This window comes from Folsomia candida, unplaced genomic scaffold (genome assembly GCF_002217175.1).
Source record: "Folsomia candida strain VU population unplaced genomic scaffold, ASM221717v1 Fcan01_Sc004, whole genome shotgun sequence".
In the NCBI taxonomy this organism is placed as follows: domain Eukaryota; kingdom Metazoa; phylum Arthropoda; class Collembola; order Entomobryomorpha; family Isotomidae; genus Folsomia; species Folsomia candida.
In genome coordinates, this window is record NW_019091196.1 from 3,882,475 (window position 1) to 3,906,855 (window position 24,381).

Here is a 24,381-nt window from a genome sequence, read left to right on the forward strand (position 1 = left end):
AATTGTTGAGGTCAAAATTCCTAATTCGTAAAAATTCACGGCATCCTTAACGTCCAAACCCCTTCACTTTTCATGGCGTGTCTCTTATCACCGCTTTAATCATTCCTCACTCACATTAATACTGCCTCATTTTCTTTTCTTCTGGCCCAAAAATAGCCCCGTCTTATTATTTTCCTGCACAAAATTATGCCCAACTTTTCTTTTTTACCTGGGTCCTTAATTAACACACCTTTCCCACTTTCGACTTTCTCTTCTTTTCTATAATTCGTAAGTTTCTTTATAAATCCCGCGTGGAGGAAAATGTGAAGCTTAAGTATTTTCTGGCCCAAAAATAGCCCCCGCTTATTATTTTCCCGCCCAACTTTTTTTTTTTTTTTTTACATCAGTCCTTAATTAATCCACCTTTCCCACATTACTTTCTCTGCTTTTCTATAATTCATAAATTTCTTCATAAATTTCTTTTCCCGCGTGGTTTGGCGTGGCCTGGAGGAAAATGAGATGGTTAGGCACATCTCGGAAATAAGATGGATGTCCCTTCCCTTCCCGAATTTTTTTTCGAAACTGTGTGCGCAAAGCAATCTCACTTGAAGAAAGGGAGAAAGAGAGAGAGAGCAAGCAGTCCTGCGAGATTGGGCAGCCCCATAACTCTCGGAAATTTATGGTGACAGCGGAAATTGCAAAAATGGGCTAATCTATCTTTCTCGCGGAGAAGGAGAAGGAGAAGAAAACGCAGATAAAAGAATTTGTCTCTCGGCCCCAGAGATTTATTATGCCCCGGCCAGCGCGCACTACTACTTTCTCCACCAACCAACCGGCCAGTTGCTTTCTCCAGAAATATAAATTACACCAAAACTAATACAATTTAGGGAGAGAGAGAGACCGGAGAGGCTGTAATATTTCGTAAAGGGACTAGATTATTAAACATGGCAAGTTTCTTTTGCTAGAAGAGGAGGAGGAGGAGTGACCCCGAAGGGTGGGTTGGTTGGTATGGATGTTTTTTTAAAGTTGAGACGACTTTTTTACATAGTGGTTAAAAACTTGAACAAGTATTTTTAAAGTTTTCATGGTAACTAAGAAATTTCAAAATTGTTCAAAAGTTTCCATGGTAGCCTTAAAAAAAACAAGATTTTGTCTAAAGGTTTCCATGGTGACTAAAAATTTTCTGAATAATTCTTCTGAAAGTTTCCATGGTAACGTAAAAAATAACACGACGATGTTCGTGACAAACACTACGATCTTTAAAAGTTGTCAGGCAGGAGTACCAATTTCAACAAATATTTTTTAAGGAACTTAAGCTTTTCAAAATTGTGTTTGTTCAAATTTTCAAATTTACTCTCTGAGTTTTATTTCCATTTCGACCAAATTTTTACGTTGTCATGAGTACCATTTAATTTATCAAAAAATCTTAAAATTTCCCAATTTTTCAAAAATTCCACCCTTTTCTACTTTCACTTTCCCCTATTTTACTTTCACTTCCTTTCAACTCCTCCATATTTTTTTAACCCCTTCATTTCCTAACCCCCCGTTCCCCCCACAAGATAAAAAAAAACCAACTCCAACTTTCCCCGACCGCCCAGCCCGACTTTTGCCCATATTTCTTTCTCACCAAGAAAGAGACCGAGTAGAAAAAGAAAGTATGGTCTTCTCTAAGCTCAGAATTTATGGGACTTTTCTCAATTGAGGGATTTCCTCAAGCGAGACATTCATCGAGGCGAAATAAATCTCTGAATTTAAATGTATTTTTTAAAATCCGCTCCCTATTCCTGCCATGCTTTTCTTCCCTTTATGATGATAACTTCACCTCGCAGACAAGATTTATCCTGGGGATTCTACAAATTACCTCTCCTACATAGGTCGCCCCCATTATTGTAATACTTTCCCCGCACTTGGCGGGCCTTGCGGGGGAAATGTGGTATCATTTTGCCCCGTGCTTAGGTTCAAATTTGAAGCGACACCCTTCCCGCGCGACCCCCTACCCTTCCCCTGAACTGAAGTATTCTAATCTTGTTCGTAGAAAAAATCCATCGTTATCTCCAAATCCAGATGGTCCTCGTGGTTGTCTTGCTTTTTTAAATTTGTATTTGAGTTACGTTATGTTGTATAATTTCATTTCGACGCTGCGACACGTTCCGAAATGCAAAACAGTCATAAAAATGTACACTTTTATGTGAGGAAACAATGGGATTAGGTGGGTATGAGAGAGAGGTGGGGAATAATAAAGGGTGGAGAAATTTACGAGGCAAATTATGTGTAATTATAGGGTAGCTTGGTTCGAGGGAAAATGAGTGACACCTTCCGCCCAATTTGCGTCACCGATTTTAGACTGATTTTATTTTTTAATTTCAAAAAATAGTGTGGAAAAGAGAGGTTTTTAACCAAGTTAAAAATTTTAAATAGTCAAAATTTAAATTTAAATTCTTTAGAAATTTTAAAATGTTTGAATCTAAGTTTTTGGAGTAAAGTGATAAAACTTAGGAGGGGAGCTTGCGAGGTTGATAATAACAGATCCTGATGCCCTTTGGATATGTGGTAGGGACCTATGAGTCTACTAAAACCCTGAAGTGGTTTGACTCCATAGCCACGTTTGCGCCCGCCACACCCACTCAAAAATGCCCAAAAACCGCTTTCGCTCCAGTTTTCACTCACTCAAATCCACGCCAAAAATCCAATTTTACTCGGATTTTGAAATTTCTTTCACCATTACACTCCCAGATAGTTGCTTTCTTCAATTCGATATCAAACTCAATATTTTCGAAATTATTAGTATTTTTAAAATTTAAAATTCTGAATGAGCAATGTTGTAGTAATCAACAACGCAAATTATGCCTGCGAAATAATCATCATCAAAATTGAGATTGACATTGGATTGAAGAAAGCAACTATCTGGGAGTGTAATGGTGAAAGAAATTTCAAAATCCGAGCAAAATTGGATTTTTGGCGTGGATTTGAGTGAGTGAAAACTGGAGTAAAAGCGTTTTTTGGGCATTTTTGAGTGGGTGTGGCGGGCGCAAACGTGGCCATGGAGTCAAACCACTTCAGGGTTTTAGTACACTCATAGGTCCCTACCACATATCCAAAGGGCATCAGGATCTGTTATTATCAACCTCGCAAGCTCCCCTCCTTAGTCCTCATTACTACGAACCGCTGAATTATTAGTTATTTAGTTAGTTCCGCATTTAGTATTTTTGCACGTGGGAATTTTGATTTTAGGAACAAATAAGCAAATTTATCAAAAGTGCCTAAATTTAAATTGCGTAAATTTCCATCAATTAAAATTTACACGGACGGGTACATATTTCGGGGTAAATTGATAAAACGACTCTAATTATCAAAACCCGCGCGTCATTTTAAATATTCGCAAACTATTCGCACCACCAATTTCTTCTGGGGCATGATGACACTGGGAAAGCCGTTTTTCCCGTTTTCTCAACTTTCTCCGACTTGTGCAGGGTTTGTGACTTTACGAGAAGGATGTTGGAGATGGTAATGGCGGTTGTAAAATAAAATAAAGTGGTTGGTAGTTAGAAATGCATCCTTGGCGGCGGCGGAGCAACAGGCGCCCCATTCCGAGGGGGACTTTATACCCTCGTTTATGTCAACTGCTCCTCATTAATTTCACCCACCGACCAAATAACCGCACTGACCTGCCTCTAATCCATTCCAACAAAACTGCACGACGTACCCCTGCCAAAAATAGGCAATTCTTCACGCAGGCCTGGGTAACCTTGCAAATTCCGTAAACTTCTGCAAAATTTTGCAAAAAATCTCGAAGCAAAATCAGCTCACAAATTTTTGCAAACTTACTCAGATCAAGGGCGTCTCTTTAGTTTGTACAACTTGGTAAAATTATGCTACAAACGCACATATTTTACAAAGTTACCATAAACGTTTTGAAATTAATTCTTGTAAATAAATCGTGTGAAAAAGATTTTCTGTAAAAATATCACCTGATTTTTCTTCGTAACCTTTACAAAATTTGTAAATTTAGGTATTCGACTTACTACTTTCTTCAATACCACGCAGTTATTTGCAACCCGCGTAAATTTAATCCCCTGTAGCAAGATGTACATTTTTTTACACTGAAGCAATTAACGCGGTCATTGTAAAATCTCCAAATTTAGTAAACAAACAATTATACAAAAGGATTTATGTAAAGTTTAACTAGTTTGTTGAATTTCGAGTACTCAACGTTTCTTTGGTAATTTGAGGTGTCCACCAAATTATATCTGATTAACCTTTAAATATTATTAAATTTCTTCACAAGTTCTAAATGGAGTAAAAGTGTCACAAATTTTGGAAATATTTAAAGTTCACGGATTTTAAAAAGTTACCAAACACTTCGTATCTCAAAATGTTAAATCATTACTAACTATACACGTTACAAACCCCACGTGAGCCAACTTATCCGTACAAAATACATATCTCCAATTTAACCAAAAATCTCGCACCTTCAAAAAGTGTGGTTTTATCCAGTTTTCTTGACCTTACAAAGCCTTAAAATCATTTGTAGGTTTTTACTACGTTACAAACGCTCACGTAAACCAGTACTAATGTCTGCAAAATCTGTCTCCCAATACACCAAACATCTTGTATCTCTCGCTCATAAAATAAACATAACGATTACAAATATTTTTTTACACTGATTCTAAAAACGTTAAGTCATTACTACGTTACAAAAATCCACGTGAACCAACTATCTCTGCAAAATCTGTCTCCCAATCCAATCCACCAAAAATCTTATATCTCGACAAGATTTACCCAGAAATTGCGGTTTTATCCACTTTTCTTGACCTTACAACGTAACTACCACGAATAAAAGTGCATACTATTTAAGAACGATGACAAAACTGCAGTTCAGATTTTGTACGAATCTTGCTTGCTCATAAAATAAACATAACGATTACTTAACCACCAGACCAAGAACTCCACCACGAACCACATCGCGATAAAAAGGCAGGCAGAGAGGAGAAGAAGAAGGTCGTAAACTTTAATGTGCTCCTCACAACCCGACCTACACGCTCTCCTCCCCAGCCCAGCCAGCAAATAAACTTATACGACCAACCAGTTATCATCATGGTAACATTTATTACCCAAAACAGTCTGCTCAACAACAAAGTCAATGTCTCACTTAAACGAATAGATACACACACATAATTCCACCCACAATAAAATCATTACGTTAATCCGACACTTTTCATGGGCACACTTAAAAATTTGGCGAGTAAGATTGTTTCGATTTTAGCAAGCTGCCACGTGTTTTTTTAGTGTCAGCTTTGAGATTTTTGGTGTATTTACTGAAATTATGAGGTAGTTGCTTTTGCAAAGTGAAAATTTAGCGAGTTTGATTCTATTTTTAAGATGGACACGCTTTTAGAAATTTTGTTTATCGGAATTTTGTCAAAACAATACACTTTTGTAAAATTTGTCCAAACTTTTATCGGAATTTTGCCCCCTTCCAATATTGGCCACCCTTTATTAAATTCAAATTTCTCCCCACCAATTTCTAAGTGTGTGTGCCTCCTTCCCAATAAAAATTACGCATTTATTCCAATCCTTCCTTGAGGTTGGTCTGGGTTGTTCAATAATTTTTTTTATGGAGTGCGCAATTAATTACCCTCCTAATTACCAATTAACCCAGCAGAATTAGCATAATTATTACGATACGAAGCTCATAACTAAACCAATGTCATTGCATGCACAACTACTTAACAAGTATTTATTACTGGGTTAGTAGTGGCTTGGCTGGATGGATTAATAGAATTTGGCCGGCGTGAGTGGCGGCGTAAGTTGTGCCATTTTACGCAAACTATCGCTTTTATGGCGTCGTAAAAAATTATTTTATGTCCATTTGCCAACCCCTTCTTCCCACCGTACGTACGCAACACACTTGTTACTATTCCTCTCCTCCTCCATTCTTAAATTCTTCTCAATGACTTTTACTACCTTTTTATCCTCGACATGAAACGGAGTGTTATTTCGTAATGAAAGCAAAAGTAAGTGGAGGATTGTTATGGTATAAGAGTGACGAAAGGCAAAAAAAAATTGTTGCATTTTTACGGGAGATTTTTTTTGTAGCAAGGATTGACGATAAAATTTTTGAATTCGCAATTTAGCGAAATATTACGAAATTACGTAATTAATTACGTAAATTACGTAGTTAAATTACGTAAAAGTGCATTGGTTAACGAAACAGCAAAACTCGGTATTGTGAGCTTTTCTAAATTTTTGGAAATTTTAAATTGAAAGTGAAATGTTGCTTTCTTTGAATCGCATTTTTCATACATATTCTTATAGTCGATTTTTTTTATTCACACAAATTAGGCGGATATAACTGTTAATAAAAAATATATAAAATAGTAGTTTTTTAAAATTAAGGATAAGTATTTGCTACCAATTAAAATGTTCAGTCGTGGGTATCATATCTAAAAATATTGGTAAGCTAAAATAAACTTTACGAAAAGTAATAAACGGAGTCAAATTATGACTAAAACAATTTTTTCCTTCGTCTACCATCGTCAAAGTTGGTTTACAAACGTATAAATTTGTGCAAAAAAAATTTTTAACGACCAAGTTTAATTTACCAGACCACTGGCATACCTTTCAATTGGGTATCTTTATCCTTTTGAAATTTGTCAAACAAAATTTAATTCAAAACTGGCGTCATATCGTGACATCGGTGCGTTTTGTGAAGTAAATTTGAAAACTTTTACAAAATAAAGAGACCCTTGATCTGAGCAAATTTACAAAAATTTTGGAGCTAATTTTCCTCAGAAATATGAGTAAAGTTTAGTCAAAGTTTTAAATTTAAATGATTTTACGAGTTATACAAGGACTTCGTGAATTTAGCAAGTTTCGATTTTACCACGTGTTTCATCATGTCGCCGTTTAGATTGATATATATTTTTTTATATCAACTTTTTTGTTATTATTATAGGTGGATTTTATATGGTTTATTCTGTGACTTGAAAAACTCGGCATAAAATTTTATCTACATTTTCAATAATTAAGGTGGGATTTCTCTGTAATAGATTTTTAATCTCACCCTACCCCAATTCAATCTCTTTAAATGAATCTTTCTAAAATAGCGTAAATTGCATGTGTTTTGAGATAAATGCAGCTTTTTTTGAATAAGTCTTTTAAATAAATATTCATGTGGAAGACTTCCTATAACCTATAAGTCTTTAAGTCGAAAATACCATTTTTAAAAACATCCTTATGAAAATATAATTTTTTCAATAGGGTGTCGAATCGAAATCAAATTTTTCAAGTTTTACTAATTGATCCATAAAATTCACCCTTAAAAACAAATGAAATCCAATCTAAAAAGCGATTCAAAGAAATGTGGTTTATTTTCTTAAAAAATTCTGTCCGCATCAAATATTTACTTCACTCTGGTAATTTTACATTCAAGAATTTCAAATAACTACTCAAAGAAAATTAACAATACACCTAATTTAAGAACGCACACCCAATTTTCTCAAAAAAGTCTGTACGGCGTGTCCCCAAATCAAAAATTTAATCCAATCAGGTCGCGTAATTTAGTAGTAAACACGACTTCTTTTTTGATTAACCCCTTTTTTCGTAAATTACTTAATTCGCCTCTCATGTCTCCTCCCAAAAAAAGTTGTCATGTCGAAATGCACTTTTAACCAGGCCCGTTGAAATCGCGGAATTGAAATTAACGAGAGTTTTATTGATTGATAAAAACACAAAAATTTCATTCCATCAAATCTTCTTGAAGCTTAATTGCTTTATTAATTCAATTCAATCCAATCCACTTCTTGCTCGGTCAAAATGTCAGACCTCGTGGCATGGCGTTTTATGGGATACGCACGCGCTCACAGTGAATTTTGATCTCGTAAATCTTTCACCTTTTAATCAACTTGGTAAATTTCATTAGACAAATTTGTCATAGAATATTTTTCAGGAATGTTAAATAATTTGGGGGGAAAGTTTCCTCCGAAATTGTGACGCAATAAAAACTTGGGAACGATGTAAAAAGTAGAAATTTTGGAAAAATCGTTACACAAGTGTTGTGTGTCGAGAATTTATTTTTAGGATTTGAAGGTCTAGACAATTTTTTACGAATTGTTCGCGAATTTTTCGCGAATTTTTTGCACAAAAATAATTTGGTAATTCAAATTTCACACGCAATTTAAACTTGCTCAATAAATATTACTGTTACATACAAAATTTTCGAAAAATCCCAAAAAATTGCTATTTATGTCATTATAAAGGGTGCAAATTTAATTTTACCGAAATTTTGAACTTCGTAATATTTTTTAAGAATTTTTTTCCACCAAATTTTGTTAATATTTCTTTACAAGCTTGTTATCAATTTTGTTTTAAAAAGTATGAAATTTATAAGCTCGTCTGACTCTGTTTGTTGTTTTTGGAGGGAGTAAATGTCGTCTCGAATTGCGCAGGAAACTTTACGACATGTTTTTATCCCGGATGAGATTTTCGAGCGATAAATGTCACGTTTGTTTCCTCGGACGCACGTTATTACGTGTCCGTTAACTTCTTTATGATGAGGCGGCTGCCTTCAACAGGGTGACAAATTTCACGCCAACTTTGTAAACTGTGCAATCCCTAAGACAAAATTGTAATCAATTAAATGATGCGATTAAACAATAGGGAATTTTTTCGGTGTTAAAGCCTTGCCAAGGAATTTGTAAAGTTTATATGATAAAATTTCCTAGAATTTAAAAAACTTACGCAGCAAATTTCATAATTTTAATGTTAGATTTACCATTTGTAAGCTAAAATTCGTCTGTTTTAAAAAAATGTCTGATTTTAAAGTCGAATACAATTTTTTATAAGAATGTTTACTTAAATTGTAATTGTAGATAATCTCTTTCGATAACTCAAATTTTACCACAAAATTCGAAAAAAATCAAAATTTTAAAAATACACAATTTTACGGTAAAATTGTGGTAAATTGGTGAGGTAAAATTTTTACCTCACCACCTTTAAAACTTTGTACATGAAATTCTCCTAAATTTTATAAAATTGTGTGAAAAAGTCAGATTTTTCTATTTTAAATCAGAACATTCTAAAAATGACAGAGAAATTGTCTTAAAACTAGTTCGTTTTATTTCAAAAAAGACGAAACAATTTTCATAATGAAGATTTCGAAAAAATTTTCCAACGTTTATTCAGTTTTGCAATTCCAAATCATTTTATGAAATTACGCAGCAATTAAAGTTTTAAAGTCAGATTGTCCAATTTAAAATCGAAATTCATCCAAGTCTTCTTAAAATTTTAGAAAAACAAGTTTATCCTGACGTTTCTCTTTGAAACAAAATTTGAAATAAGGAGATTATGAAACCATTCCGTGTGCAATTAACTGGGCAAACTTTGTAAAGAGAGGGAAAAGGAATTGCCCAAAAATGGATAATTGATCATCCATCCTTCACTAACAAGGAAACCAATCATTTCCGCTCATGACTAAATTAACAAGGCAAAACTGGTCCCTCATTTTTATGGAAATGACTCAATTATCCAACTCCTTTCGTAAAATTGTCGAATGGTAATTTTTCTTCTGCCAACACAAACAAACAGAAATTCACCTCTTGTAAAGTTTACGAAGGAAAAATTCCTCCGTAATGCGGCCCTACCTAAAAATTCTGTTAATTTTGTACCCTAAAACTCATGGGGCAATTTTAAATCTAAATTTCTTAAAACCTGCGTTATACCCCTTTGTAAAATATATTTAAAGACGTATTTCGTCCTCAAAAATACAATTGTATCGTAATTTTCCTACATAAACTTAATTTTCTAAAGAGTTTAGCAGACTGAGGAATATCGTCACTATAAAATTGCCAAATTTACACAATCCTAACAAAATTATCACCATATTACAAATCATTTCTTATCCCAAAAATTCTCTACAAATTTTGTACAGTTTACATACACAAAAATCTGCATCCTCATCCTTCTCCTCTTTTCACAACAATAATAACATAATCACGTCTCCCTACAAAATAAAATGGAAATTATCATCTTACGAAATCAAATCTCACATTTCTTAATTCAAAAATTTTCTCAAAGTTAACACACAAAAATCTGCATCCTCACCTTTCCTCGCTTCACAATAACAATGTAATCACTTCCCCCGACAAAATAAAATAGAAATTATCACCTTGTGAAATAAAATCTCAAATCTTTTTGTCCGTACAATTTTACCCAAAAATTTGCACCGTTTACACAAAAATTTGCATCCTCACCTTCCCCATCTCGTCTTTCCTCGCAACAATAATAATGCAATAATCACTTCTCCCTACGAAATAAAATGGATGGATGATGAATGTCTCCCCATTATTATTACGATACGACCGACCGACCGACCAGCGCGCAAATCCACCTCCAACCAATTATAATAATGCGCCCGGTGGGAATAAATCATTCACATTTTTCACCCATAAATTTACACGAGGAGCACAGAATTATGAGTCCAACGTCAAGTTGACATTGGGACGGCGGGGCCGAGAGAGATAGCAAAGGCCAGGCCAGCCAGAAGAGAGATAGGAGCAAAATTTATTGCCAAAATGCCCCCCCTTCAAAACCCCACTCCATAATTCGGGAATTTATGGCTTTCTCCGGGTGAAAGTGTTCCCGGACAAAGCGATACAAAATCAATCAGAGTTGTGAACTGGGTAAAATTACGTAGTTTACTAAGCAGGAAATTCATGCGCACTTTAATTGTTTTAAAACTGTATTAATTAACTTACAAAATTGACACATTCTACGAAAATATGTACTAAATCAGTATGCCGTTAACTGTGTAAAATTATGCAGTTTACTACACAATAAATATGTATAATATGATTAAAAAGTTGTTAATTTTAAATTTAGCCTTAATTCGATTTTAACTGTATAATTAATTTGAAAAATTGACACATTCTACGAAAACATGCACTCAATCAATATCGTAATTAATCCGTAATTTGTAAACCGTGTAAAATTTGCAAGTTTAGTAATAAAGCGTACAGATCAGCTAATTACATGTTTACACTGTCATAAAAATTTATCTACGTGTTTACAAGGCTATAAAAATTATCTGAAATTTAATTTTACAGCCTTTCTTTTCCTTTAACATGGGTAAAATAATTTTACTCTGTTACAAACATCGACGTGAATTGCAAACCAATCCTGCCAAAACTCATCTCAATTTTCTGCCCGTCTCAATCTCACCCCCAAAATTGGCTTCCTTAAAAATCCTTCCCTACCAAACCCCATAACATTTTCTCACAAAACCAAACCACCAAAATTGAGACCCTCTTAATCCTTTATACCACATAAAACCTGACACTTTTCAGTGTACATACATGGAAAGAAAGCTAGGAGAAAGTCACCCTATTTACATTTTTCCTTCCCTAAACCCACACCACCACATGGAGAAAATAAAGTAAAGTAAACACGCGTTGCGTTATCTCGGGAAAAGCGAGACGTCGGTCGTCATAACTTTCTCTCCCACTTTCTCTCCTCTCCTCGCCTCATATTAGCACCCACTTTCTCCACAAGTAAATGACTCATAAAAATAAATTCCTTCCTCCTTCTCCACTTTCAACACATATGAGTTCCTTCCTTCCACGTTATTTACGCAGGAAAACAAACCAATTTCGTGACCCTGTTTACACACTTTTTACGCAAAAAATGTTACATTTGAGGGAGCAATTTGTTGCTCAATTTATGTACAAAAGTATCACTTTTCTCCAAAAAGATATGGCATGATTTTGACTCTAAAAGTCAATCAAATTTGCTCATTTTAAGACACTGATTAGCTAAAAATGTCACATTTTTTCTTGTGTCACACTCAAATTTATTGGAAAATTTACAAAAGTGTCACATTTCTCATGAAGAAGCGTGGCATGAATTTCACCCTAAAAGTTTATAAAATCTATCCATTTTAGAACACTTCTTAACCAAAAATGTCACATGTCTCAGCACCCTCAAACTCTTCCCAAAATTCATAAAAGTATCAAGTTTCTCATGAAAAACATGACATCAATTTGACCCTAAAAGTCACTCAAATCTGTCCCTTTTAGCACACACTTTTGTACCCAGAAACCTCACATTTCTCACCGCCCTAAAACATGCCACACAGAATTCTCATGCCCTTTTCCCTGCCATTTACATACATCCCCAAATATGCAAAAATCAATCAAATCTCTCTCCTCTTACCTTATCAAATTTCTCAAATTGTCACCTTTCTCTTTCACGATCCTTTCTTCTCGCACCTCAATTTTTAAATTTTCACTTCTCAATTTCTTTCAATACTTTCCAACCTAATCTTCCCAAAACGTGTCGCAACTTCTGTCTTTGAATGTATTGTTGTTGGCTGGTTTATGGTCGGAGAATGAGTGAGTGAAGTGCTTTTCCTCTCTCGCTGGTTCGCCTGCTTGCCTGCCTGCCTGCCCACCAAGCTTACTTACGAACATACATACATAATCCATCTCACGATATATAAAAAGGTCGTGGAATGGTCTGAGTTACGAGGCAGTGCTGCAATCCCAATTCTATGATATTCACAACCATCCCATCCTACACACCCCTCCCCACCACCAACAACCAACCAAACCAGGCCTGGACCCTGGCACAAGAATGGGCTCGTTATATTTTACGAGGGTAAGGTGCTCCACGGAATGACACCCCTTTCTGCACGACCCCCTTCTATGCTATTCTTCTGGCTTATTAGAAGAACGACGACTACGATGAAACGACGACGAAACGACGATGTCGACCCATACACGAGTTACGAGCTGAAATTCTATATTGTAAAAGAGAGTGAGAGAGAGATGCGTTATATAAAGCGAGATCTTCTTAACCCTTCAGTTTCTCTTGGAGAATGGAACAAATTTTGGATGATGATATTTTTTAGCGGAGAAGTGAACTTGTTGGTTGAAATGGCAGATTTTGACAATTTTGGTCACACATATTTAGAAATTGGGATTTTTTGACAATTTTGGGCATAAGTTTACAAAAAAATTAGGATTTGAATAAATATATGCATAATTGTTTTGATTTTCAGATTGAAATCTATAGGTTTTTTAAAGCAATCGAAAATTAAGAGGTGAAAATGTAGCAAAAATTTTTCTGGTATATTTTTGAATCCGATAATTTATCTCGCTTTATTATTATTACGACGATGAAACGATGACCCCATGCACAAGTTACGAGCTGAAATTCTATATTCTAAAAGAGAGAGAGAGAGAGAGAGATGCAGTTGTACAAAGCGAGATCTTCTTAACCCTTCCGTTTCTCTGGTGGTTGGTGAGTAATAAGATGAGAATGGAACAAATTTCGGATGATGGTATGTTTTTCTAGCGGACAAGTGAACTTGTCAGCTAAGAAACTATGCAGATTTGGGTACAAGTTTACCAAAAAATTCAGATTTATAAGTATATATCTTTAATTGTGGAATGGAAATGTGTTTTTAAAGCGGTAAAAAACTAAGAAAAAAAATGGAATAAATTTCTGATTCGACAATTTAACTCGGAAGAAAGTGTACATTTTGGGATGATAGCTACATATGTATAAATTTTACTAAATTAAATTTGCATTAGATTTATTTGGACACAAATTAGATTTAAAATTTAATTTGTATAACTTAACCACCAAAACTATTTTTTCTCATACTCTGATCTAAAAGATATAATTAGATCCGTACTATTTTCGATTTGGGTTGGGGTATTTTTGTACAACATTAAATGCTGCAAATTTGATTAATCAAGGGTAAAAGATTTTCGGTAATATTGAGACAATTCACTGAGTCATTGGTAACTTTGTAAATTTTGTAAAATAATTGATCTGAGCAATTATTTGCAATTGTTTGCAATTGTTTGCAAAAATGTGTACTCTAATTTTCCTTCGAAATAAAGTTTGTAAGGTTACGAATTTTAAGGACTTTTACGGGTTTGTAAGGTTACCAAGGCCTGCGTGAATTGCGTCATTGATTTCTCAGTAATATTATAGTTACAAAGAAGCGTTACAAAAAATTAATCATTGAGGGAACTCACGTCAACGTTTGTAACCTTCGTAACTGCGTAAGGTTGTAAGCTTACAAACTTTTACGAACTTTTACACACATTTCTAAGGAAAATTGACTTACGAACTTTTACGAAACTTACGCACTTCAAAAGCATGTTTTTGGTTCGTAAATAAAAGTTCGTAAATAATTCGAGGTTTGATACTTGCATTTTCGGTTGAAATTGTCTTAGAGACAAATAATTGTCACTGTCTATTGTAAATTTTTTGTGATCTCGTGCAAATTAATTTAATTATTCAACAAAAGATTGCTGCCAGCCGAAAATATTGGTCGCTATCCGACCAGCCCCCAAATGTCAAATCCGGGCTAAATTGACACACTTCATCCAGGGTGTCAATCAATCGGTCTTGATCATACGATCATTTTGGTATATTATAGAACTTTGTGACATAAGAAATGGCTGTGTAATTCCTGAAAAACTGATATTTTAAGCAAAAAAATCAAAAAGAATTACATTTCATTTGGTGTAAGCTAGGATAAAGTTGGCTAGCAACATTTTGATGACGTTTTATATACGATATTTTTTTACTAAAAAAAGTTTACGAAAATGTTTACAAAGTCAACTCACGTCAAGAGTGTGTAAACTTACAAACCTAACGCAGTTACGTAGGTTACGAACTTGACGTGAAATCCCTCATTGTTTTAATCCGCATCTTAAAATAATTTAAGATCCAACGACTTATCCCACAAATACATACATCGCAAAAAAAAGGGGGCGTGTAAAGGACCATACAAAATAAGAAAGCTGGTCTGTATCCTGGACCATTTTATGGCCACTTTCTCACCTCATCTCACTCCTAAATGTGGCCATAAAACGGGCCTTAAATCCCTAATTATTTTTTTCACTTGCTCCTGTTTACCTTTTTCTTCGCCACTTTCCACCCAATTATTTCCTCCTCCTCCTCCTTTTTAACTAACCTAACCTATAAAAATATGTATGCAAATAATAAAAAATGTGCCACCGTTGGCAGAAATTAAGTCAAGAAATTTTATAACTTAAAATTTAGTAACGGATCAAATCTCACTCCAGTTCTGAGAAGAATGTCACTCAGATCATCGTCAAAGTCGAAGTCGAACCAAATCCGGTCTGGCCATTCGTTTCATTTCATAGCTCTATTTCATTTTTTTATTACTGGACTTGGTTTTATACTGGATAAATAAAATAACAGGAGAAGGGAAAGGGGTGTGCAGGAGGGATGGGGGATTTTTTGTCAAATTTTGATCCATCGACGGTAGAGCTAAGATTTAAAATAAAAATTAGTCTTAATTTTAGTTTTTAAAATTCGTAAAAAACTCTAAAAGTGATTTTTAATATGAAATAAAAGAACGATACAAAATTCTACACAATTTGCGCGCAGAATAAGGAAAATTCACACACAAAATCTTAGAAAATCATTTTTTTACAAGAGACAGCACAATTCAAAATTCTACGCAGGTTTACGCTCAGAAACCGATCAAAATTCTGAAAATAATCTAAATTCTGTTTTCTTTTTATTCGCTAAATTCCTTTAAAAAAACGGTACAAAAATCTATTCCCAGAAGTAACAAAATTTGTCCAAAATTCGATAAATCTTCATTTTTCTAGAGCGACAAATCCCCTACGTTTTAAAGAATCTATAGACATAAAATTCTGTCAATTCCTTCAGAAATAAAAGATTACGATTTCTCGCTGCTCAAAATTACTAGCAAATTTTGATTTTCACGAATTTTAGTTCCTTTACGTTTCTGTATTTTAAGGACAACATTCCGCCCTAAAAAAATGGGGGCATCCTTTCTGCAAGGCCCCTTTCTACAAGGAGTGGAATCTTATAGGAGGGCGAGAGAGTTTTCGTTCGAGAGGAAAAGTTATGACCATGTTATGATTACGTTAACATCGGGCTCGTAAAGTACCACGACGAGCATGATGATGTTGTTCATGTTCTTTACGATGTGGTCTTGTCGGCTAGTTTTCTGCATTTTTATTATTAAGACACTACTCACTCCTTACACACATATGTATGCTAACAGTCATCCATCCATCCATAAGTCAAATCAATTCATCCATTTTTCCCACTCTTAATAAAATTGGGTACGAATTTATTTGCGTAAAATTTTTCGCAATTGTTTTCTGCGAGAAAATGATTCCCTTGAAATTCAAAATATTTTACACTTTCATTTTATAAGATTTTGTAAGAGTTTATTTCCATAAAATATGCTCAAAATTTGTACAAGAAATTTGAAATCTTAAATTCAAAATATTTTACAATTTGGCAACAAAAGCGGGATTCATTTTGGATATTTGTCTCCTCGGCCTGGGAATCGGGTATCTGTTTTTTAGTTAAACAAATTTTTTATAGAAAATTTGTAAACTGGCTTTTAAATTGCGCAAATTCCCCTGGTGAACTTATTTTTCTTAAGGTTACATTAGACGAAAATTTAATGTGCATAAATTTTTTTCTCTTCAAATGCAAATTTTTTTCAAAATATCACATCAATTTCATGAGTTTTCAGATAAATGTAACTTTTCATACTTTAATTTTTGGTACTACAAACTTATTGATTTAACCAAAATTTGAGAATTAAGTTTTTAGGAAATTTATTGTAAAAATGACAAATTAATTTGCAATTATTTTTCAAATTATGACTTATCTTTCTTTAATTTCAAATTTCGGTGTATCATACACAATCTAAATTTCTTATCAAAAGAGTACGTACTTTTTGAAAAATTAATAAACTTGGCTTACAAGTTTGTCAAATTATTAAAACTCTTAAATTAAAATTTCCACAAATTTTCAACCAAATTTTCTCCAAATTCTCATTTCTTACACCCATCAAAACATTCCCTCATTCTTTAGCGTGTTCCCTCCTAACCTCTCAGCTTCCAATACAACCAACTAGCTACTAGTTAAACAAGTAGTTAAGTAACCATGGATAATTTTTTTACCCCTTCTCAATTCAACAAGACTTACATACCCGTTCAACTTTGCAACTATGTATGTCGTGTCGAATTAATTAAGAAATTACCAATTTTTATCAAGAAATCTCACTCTGCAGGAGACCCTACAAGAGTTGCCAAGCAACCTGACCGTTGCTTAGCAACCAAGTCACAATTGAGCCGTACACGTATTCTGGTCCGCAAAATAATTAAAGATTCTTTTTTTCCTCCACTATTTGCATTTCTAACAAGTTCTCCACACGCGCGGCAGGGGGGCCTTTCCCCACTCGATTTATTATCAAGTCTTCTCCTCTGCATACATGAAATAATTCTAATTTATTAAATAATTTGCACACTACCAAGTTTTTTAAAAATCTAATAATTTAATTTATTCCTTCCCTGTCAAAACAATGTTCATGGGAAGGAAGGAAATTTAACCCGGTCAAATTCAGGGAGCTGGGCACAAATTCGTTTCATTTTACGCAGAGGGATGGATAATAACGCTGCCGTGAAATTGGGGGTTGTGCAGGAAAACGTAACAAAAGCAGAATTTTAGAAGGAAAAATGCACCCCAGTAAAATGGGTTTGTTGCGATTTTGTACAAATATTTTGATGAAATTGTTGTATATCTGTATTTTACAAAATTACGAATTTCAATTTCGATTTCGATACAAAAATTCATTACCAACTCGCAACAATTTTGTTAATCTCTGTTAAGATCCGGGTTTTGACAAAATATTTATAAATTTGATGACCAATTATATATTTCACAAATTTAAAAAAATATCTCAATGTTTCCTAAATCTATCAGCATAATTGACCAATTATCTATAGGTTTCCAAATTGAAGCTTATCGCATTTAAAATATTTTTCATGGCGTCAAAAGTTCCAAAAAATAATATCAAACTGAAAAATATAAGTCTACATATTTCGTCGCGATAAAATAGTGAGGCAATTCCAACCGTCTTTAGTAACTTTGTAAAATCTATAAATTTTCTTTTTAAAATAAGTTTATAAACGTTTCAAAAATTAAGAGACGTGCTTGTTCTGAGCAAGTTTACAAAAATTTGGAAGCTAATTTTCTTTCGAAATCTTTATAAAATTTTGGAAAAAATTTGTAAATTTACAAGATTACCGCAAGCACTGCGTGAACTACCTCAATGCAATTTATCCCATCAAAAATGAAATCAAAACCTGCATCCTTCATGCACACCGTCCCTCCGAGATCATATTCCATTTTAGTGCTTGTTTTGCAAAATACGTATGACCAGACGAGCTATTTACCAACCGGCTGTCCGAAATTTGACACGGTATCCGCTCCCGTTTTATTTAACCAAGTTTTTTCCACTGTGGATGGTGTGGTGACACGGTCTTGTTTTCAACTCTTTTCCTTTAGATCACATCAAATGGAGGACGCATTCGTTCACTCATTCAAAACTTGTTTGTGCATCTTTTTTATTTATTTATGGGGGGCTGAATTTTCATGCATTTTTCTACCTCTGCCATGAACTGGACGCTAAATAAAACCGTTTACACTTTTCTAAGCGAGGGCGAGTTTTCATAATCAAATTTTTCTTAGAAATTTCAATTTTGACCTTAAATTTATGATAAATTTCTTGGTAAACACAATCAAATCTGGATTTTCAATTATTATTATTTTTTACTCTACAACGAACTGGACTCTAAATAATTCTCTTTTCTAAGCAAGGGCTAGTGTTTATAGTCAACTTTATCTGACAAAGTTCAATTATTACCTTAAATTTTGACAAAATTCCTTCTTAAAGACGACAAAATCCAGCTATTACATATTTTTACGACAAATCTGAAACAAAAAAAATTGCCAAATAAAATTTCAAGATGAGATTATTTTACAGTTTTCAGGAACTCATTACATTTGAAGATATAAATTCCTTCCTCAAATCTTAAACCCGGGACAAGCTGTTGACTTTATCTGTGTTACCAATCAATTGTAATTTTTAAACATAAATTAATTTTTTGGTGTTACCGAGTTACAATTTTGTGTCCAAAAACATTGTTTTCGTCTTATTACATATTAACATGATTACATTGAGGAATGATGTAACTGTACGATTTGTATTTACATAAATGTTTCAATTTTCATTTTAATCATTTATTTATTCCGTATTTTATAATGTTGTCAATTATTATTCTTTTTCAAAATTTATGTTCCTGTTAACGCCGTTCCTATATTTTTAAACTTTTCTTCCCTGATTTGTGAATTAGATTCGATGCAATTTATTTAGTCGATGAGATTTTGCAAAAAAATACAAATTTTTAACCCTTTCAACTCTCTTATCTTATTTTTATTTTTATTTTTATTTTTACCCTACCAATAAATTTATTATTTTGGTAGTTACATCAAACTGAAATTTCTATTAGAAAGATTTTTTATATTTTTTTACAAAGCCCATATTCAAAAATTAGCCTTCATTCCACGGAAATATTAATTTCAACAGGAAAATACGCTCCAATCCCTACATTTTATTTAACCCTTTCGCTTTCACCAAAAATACGAATGGTTTCTCTTATACGGAAATTGTTAATTTTTTGTTGAACGTCATTGTTACATTTTTAACCAATTTTTCTTACACAAATTCTTACAAAAAAATTCAAATTTGTATTTTAAACTTTAACCCTTTTACTTTCCCTGCCTTTTTTTTTAGCTTATTCGTAAATTTATCCAGTACTAATACCCATGTCAACTTTTTACCCGTTTATTTTTTACCCGCAATCCTTCGACATCCGAATTATAATTAATTTAAATAATACTTTTACCCGGAAAAAATACAATTCAATCCCTACTACAAATTTGTAACCCTTTCGCTTTCACCAAAAGAAAAAAGAATACAAACAAAATGGTACCGATCACTCCTCCCTCGTTTACAAAACACCTCTCCACAATACTTTCCACCCTTTTTAAAAAGGGTCAACAGACACATTAAGTAAACAGATTAGGGCCTAATTTCAAGTGCAAATATAATAAAAATTAGTGTGTCAATGTGTCCACATTGTAATCCTATTTATTTAAAGAATCCAACTTTTTAACCCTTTAACCAATTCAACTTTTGTCCATTTTTCGTCCAATTAAACACAAAAATAATCCAATTATTTCCTTCAATGCAATCTGTCCACTTTAAAAAGTGACAGATTTGAAAATTTATTTATTTATTTTCAAAAAAAAAATAAATTGAAACGTTTAATAAAATAAAATTCTACATGAATGAAATCGGATTTATGAGCGTTTTAAGTAATGGTTCGTATTTTGTAGGTGGTTAGTTTTAGCCAAGTTTATGTGGCACGAGTACAATATTCCAAGTAAGACCCGGCCAAACATTAGTGTCGACTTAAATCCTCCTCAACCAGTAAATTATCTCGCTTAACGGGTAAACCAACCAGCAGACGAGACTTGTTCGCATGCACGCACAACCTTGTTTTCCAATCAGGAAAAGAATTATTAAATAAATGATGTCACTTGTTAAGAGATGACGATTTTTATGTTTTAATTCAAGGCAGGTTTTTTAAATTTTGCATAAAATTTGTAGGAATTTTGAGTCTGAAATGGTGACGTAATTCATAAAATTTGATCTCCAATAGTCCGTGGGTTCGATTTATCGTACTGGCAATTTCCGAACTTTTTTTGAAAATTTGAAACCATTTATTGGGAATTTTCCGGAATTTTCTTACCCACATTTCCAGGGAATAAAGCGAAAATCGATCCCACACAAAAGCTTGCTAAAAATTCCATGAAAAATCGGCTTAAATACTTTTACCTAGATTCGTTCTTACATTCGAATTAATTTTACAACTTGTGTAAACTAACTTCAAAATTGTGTATTTTTTTTACGAATTATTGCTACATAATGAATTTAGGAATTCATTAACGTTATAAAAATTGAAATCATTTTTAGCACGGTCCTTTACAAAATTCAGACGTCTGATTTTCAAAATTTAGCGTTAATTTCATAGAAAGGCTTTAAATTAAATGGCAAATGTTATGGCAAATTTCGATACCGGGTTAAAGTTTTATATAAAAGCGGAATTTATCTAAAGTAGCAAATAGATCCCTGCTTCATTATGTTCGACTTTGTGAATAATTTTTATCCAAAAATACCTTTCTCTCAATGACTTCCAGGGTTTATGAGTATTTTTTCATAGAAATTTCAAATTCCACAAATCACTGAAAAATGCGTAAACTTTACGTGTACACCTCAAAATTGCTTCCCGACAATAAATGCTGTCCAAATTCAGTTCAAATTTTACCAATTTTCGGCTTAATTATAAATTTTCGCGCGAATTATATTTTCCAAATATGGCAACACTTCCATATTTTTTTTAAATCCCTCGCCATTTACAAAATGCATGCATACGAATTTAATTAACCCTTCGTCTCCTCTAAAATCCTTCATTTTAATGTACGATTTCGAGGTTGGATTCAAATTTTGTTCAAATTTTGAAGTTGAATTACCATATCACAGATACTGCAGTGTAGAATTTTCAAAAATTCACGATATACAATCTTGTTAAATTTCTCACCTCAAAATTCCAAACAATAAACAATTCCAAACAATTTTCAAACTTCAATTTCCAACTATTTTTAAATTTTCGTCTGAATCCTATTCTCCAAATCATTGGCAACAATTCCATGTGTTTTTTTAAAAATCCACCGCTTTTCACAAAATGCATGCTTACGAATTTAATTAACCCACCTTCTTCCTCTCCTTCTTTAAAATGAAGCAGGATTATTTTTCTCATCCCCCATTTTTTTCACGGGGACAAGATGAATGCCTGTGCAAAACTCATGAGTAGTGAGCTAAGCGCCCACATGCTGCGCGTTCCTGCAAGCCGTGAATTTATGACTCTATTACTGATTAAATTCCCATTGCCAAATAACTAAGGAGCACACAAAAAAAAATGCTATGCGGGATTGGCTCGGGTATCATGCAACCAATCGGACAAAGAATGTGGCTCAATTTCATACATATAAAATATTTATCTTTTTTGAAATATGCCCAGTTTTTTGGTTCGTTTTAATAATTTCATAGTTTCAACGCCATTTGATTTTAAATACTTGCTACAAAGCAAAATTCAATTATTAAGATTAAACGTTTCCAACATTCAATTCCATGGAGGTTCAAAAAATCAAAACTCGTGCAAAATATAGGCTTTTTTGCGGTTTCAAATCAAAATTTATAAGAAGTAATTTACCTAAAACTTATAAAAATGCCTTAATTTAATGGCGAATTTTAGGTCGAATTTCGAGGCCGAGTTGCAGTTTTGTGGAAAATTTGGATAAATTTAAACAACAAGATCCGTACCCATCCACGGCTAGTTTTGTTGAATAATTTTTACAGAAAAATAATTTTCTTTCAACAACTTTTAGGGTTTACGAGTAGTATTTTTCGGAAATTTCAATTTCGGAAATTTCAAAAATCACACTAGTATATTACGGAAACTTTTACATAGCAAGAATTTCGCAACCTAATAATATCTATTTTATAAAGATTACAAAGCAAAAATATCAAAACCCGAGATTGAATTTTCATTCCATGAAAGTTTTAAAAATAAGTTTACAAATATCCACGTGAATTTCTTGAATATTTTTCCTTAATGAAGGTGAATATATGGATTTGAAAATTTTTAATCCAGTTTCCCCTTGCGAATACATGTTTAAATTTTCCACTTTGCAAAGATTACAAAGTAAAGCAACTTAATTTATACAGTTTACAAACATCCGCTAGAATTTTTTGGTTAATTCTCATTTAATAAATTCACCATATATTTACAAACATTTCCACCATTTTAAAAGCAAAATGACCACCTAAAAATCTACATTCTTCAATTTTCGTAAACCTTTAATTTACCCAGTTTACAAAAATCCACGTAAGTAAACAGGACCTCTCCTCAGTGAAATTATTCACTTTCATTCCTCTCTCTACATTTCATCCAATGAAATCCTCACGCAACTAAATATGTATTTTTTACGCTCCATCCGATTACGTATTCTTTGTAACTTTTAGGATTCCATTTCCATTTCCATGTTGTTACTTGGATGCATACATACATCGCCTCGCTCACTTTTTCCTCCTTGGCATGGCTCTCAGTCTGGGCTAGCAAACTCGGTCGTAAATCAAGGAGTGACAAGGGAGGCCAATAAATCATCCGGAATTCATGACTTACGAGGTCTCTCTCGAGCACTTCACAAAAAGTGAATAAAAACTTCTCTACCTGACTCGCGCAGGGTGGACGAAACACCCAGCAGCAGCTCTCGATCCCGACCAAAATCTCTCCCTTAATCCGCCTCTGAGATAGGCCAAAATTCCTACGTAGCAAGTAACAACTAACAAAAACAGTCTTTTGTTTTCTTGAGAGAGAGTTCTTTTTCTCGAGAAAATTGGCGACATTGAGAACAAAAAGTTAAAAACTACATGTCAGGTTTTCAGAGGAATGGAATTGATTCGAGAGATTTTTTGGTACATGAATTTTTTGAAGTCCACAGGAAATTGAAACTGTTGAACTAAAACGTAGATTCTATAAATTTTACTATCTGAGCAATTAATAAGCAATACAGGTTCGACGCTTCTAACAATGCGATGACGCCAGCGGTCTCGCTCCGATTTTGACGAAACAACGATAATTATGTAACCTTACACAAATAATTGAACACGTGTTTCGGGATTTTTCATAATGCTCAGCTTAAACGAAATTATGACGTGATCCGTGAGCGAGAATTTCCATTTCTACCGTGACATTTTTCTCGTGAGGGAGAAAAATTTAGATTGACGCTTAGCGATTCCATCATAATTTCGTTTAAACTTAAAATGCGTGGTCATGAAGTGGTTTTCTACCGATTTCAAATTGCTCGCACAAATTTTGAAAAATTTTGAAAATTCAACAAACCAGAAATTTCGAAAAATCAAAATTTTTGAAATTTTTCTAGATTTTTCTTAAGTTACTCAATGTAATTATGTGCAAACATCTTTATGCATTTTTGAAATCGGATAAAGATTTGAAAATTTACCGCATTTCGATAAATCCTTAATTTATTCCAAAATTCAGCCACAACCGAAATAACCCTACCCGTATTTTTACTTTTTCATGCAGACGCGTGATTTCGGTTGTAGCGGAAATTGAGTGACTTAACAAAATTCGATTGAGTAACTTCAGAAAAATCTGGAAAAATTTCAAAAATTTTGATTTTTCGAAATTTCTGGTTTGTTGAATTTTCAAAATTTTTCAAAATTTGGGCGAGCAATTTGAAATCGGTAGAAAACCACTTCATGCCCACGCATTTTAAGTTTAAACAAAATTATGATGGAATCGCTAAGCGTCAATCTGGATTTTTCTCCCTCACGAGAAAAATGTCACGGTAGAAATGGAAATTCTCGCTCACGGATCA

General features: G+C 33.4%; 1 protein-coding gene across 3 annotated transcripts in view; it reads right to left on the reverse strand.

Moving 5' to 3' along the window:
- The window catches only part of LOC110849485 (homeotic protein antennapedia), a 121,984-nt gene extending 109,577 nt beyond the window's left edge, over positions 1-12,407 (reverse strand). For 2 of the 3 annotated variants that reach the window (XM_035850843.1, XM_022096896.2), the window contains exon 1: positions 12,187-12,401. The gene's annotated coding sequence lies outside the window, so the exon portion shown is untranslated. Of the gene's footprint in view, positions 1-12,186 lie in introns of all 3 variants that reach the window. The other variant, XM_022096899.2, reaches the window with a different exon arrangement.
- Between the last annotated feature and the right edge of the window lie 11,974 nt (positions 12,408-24,381).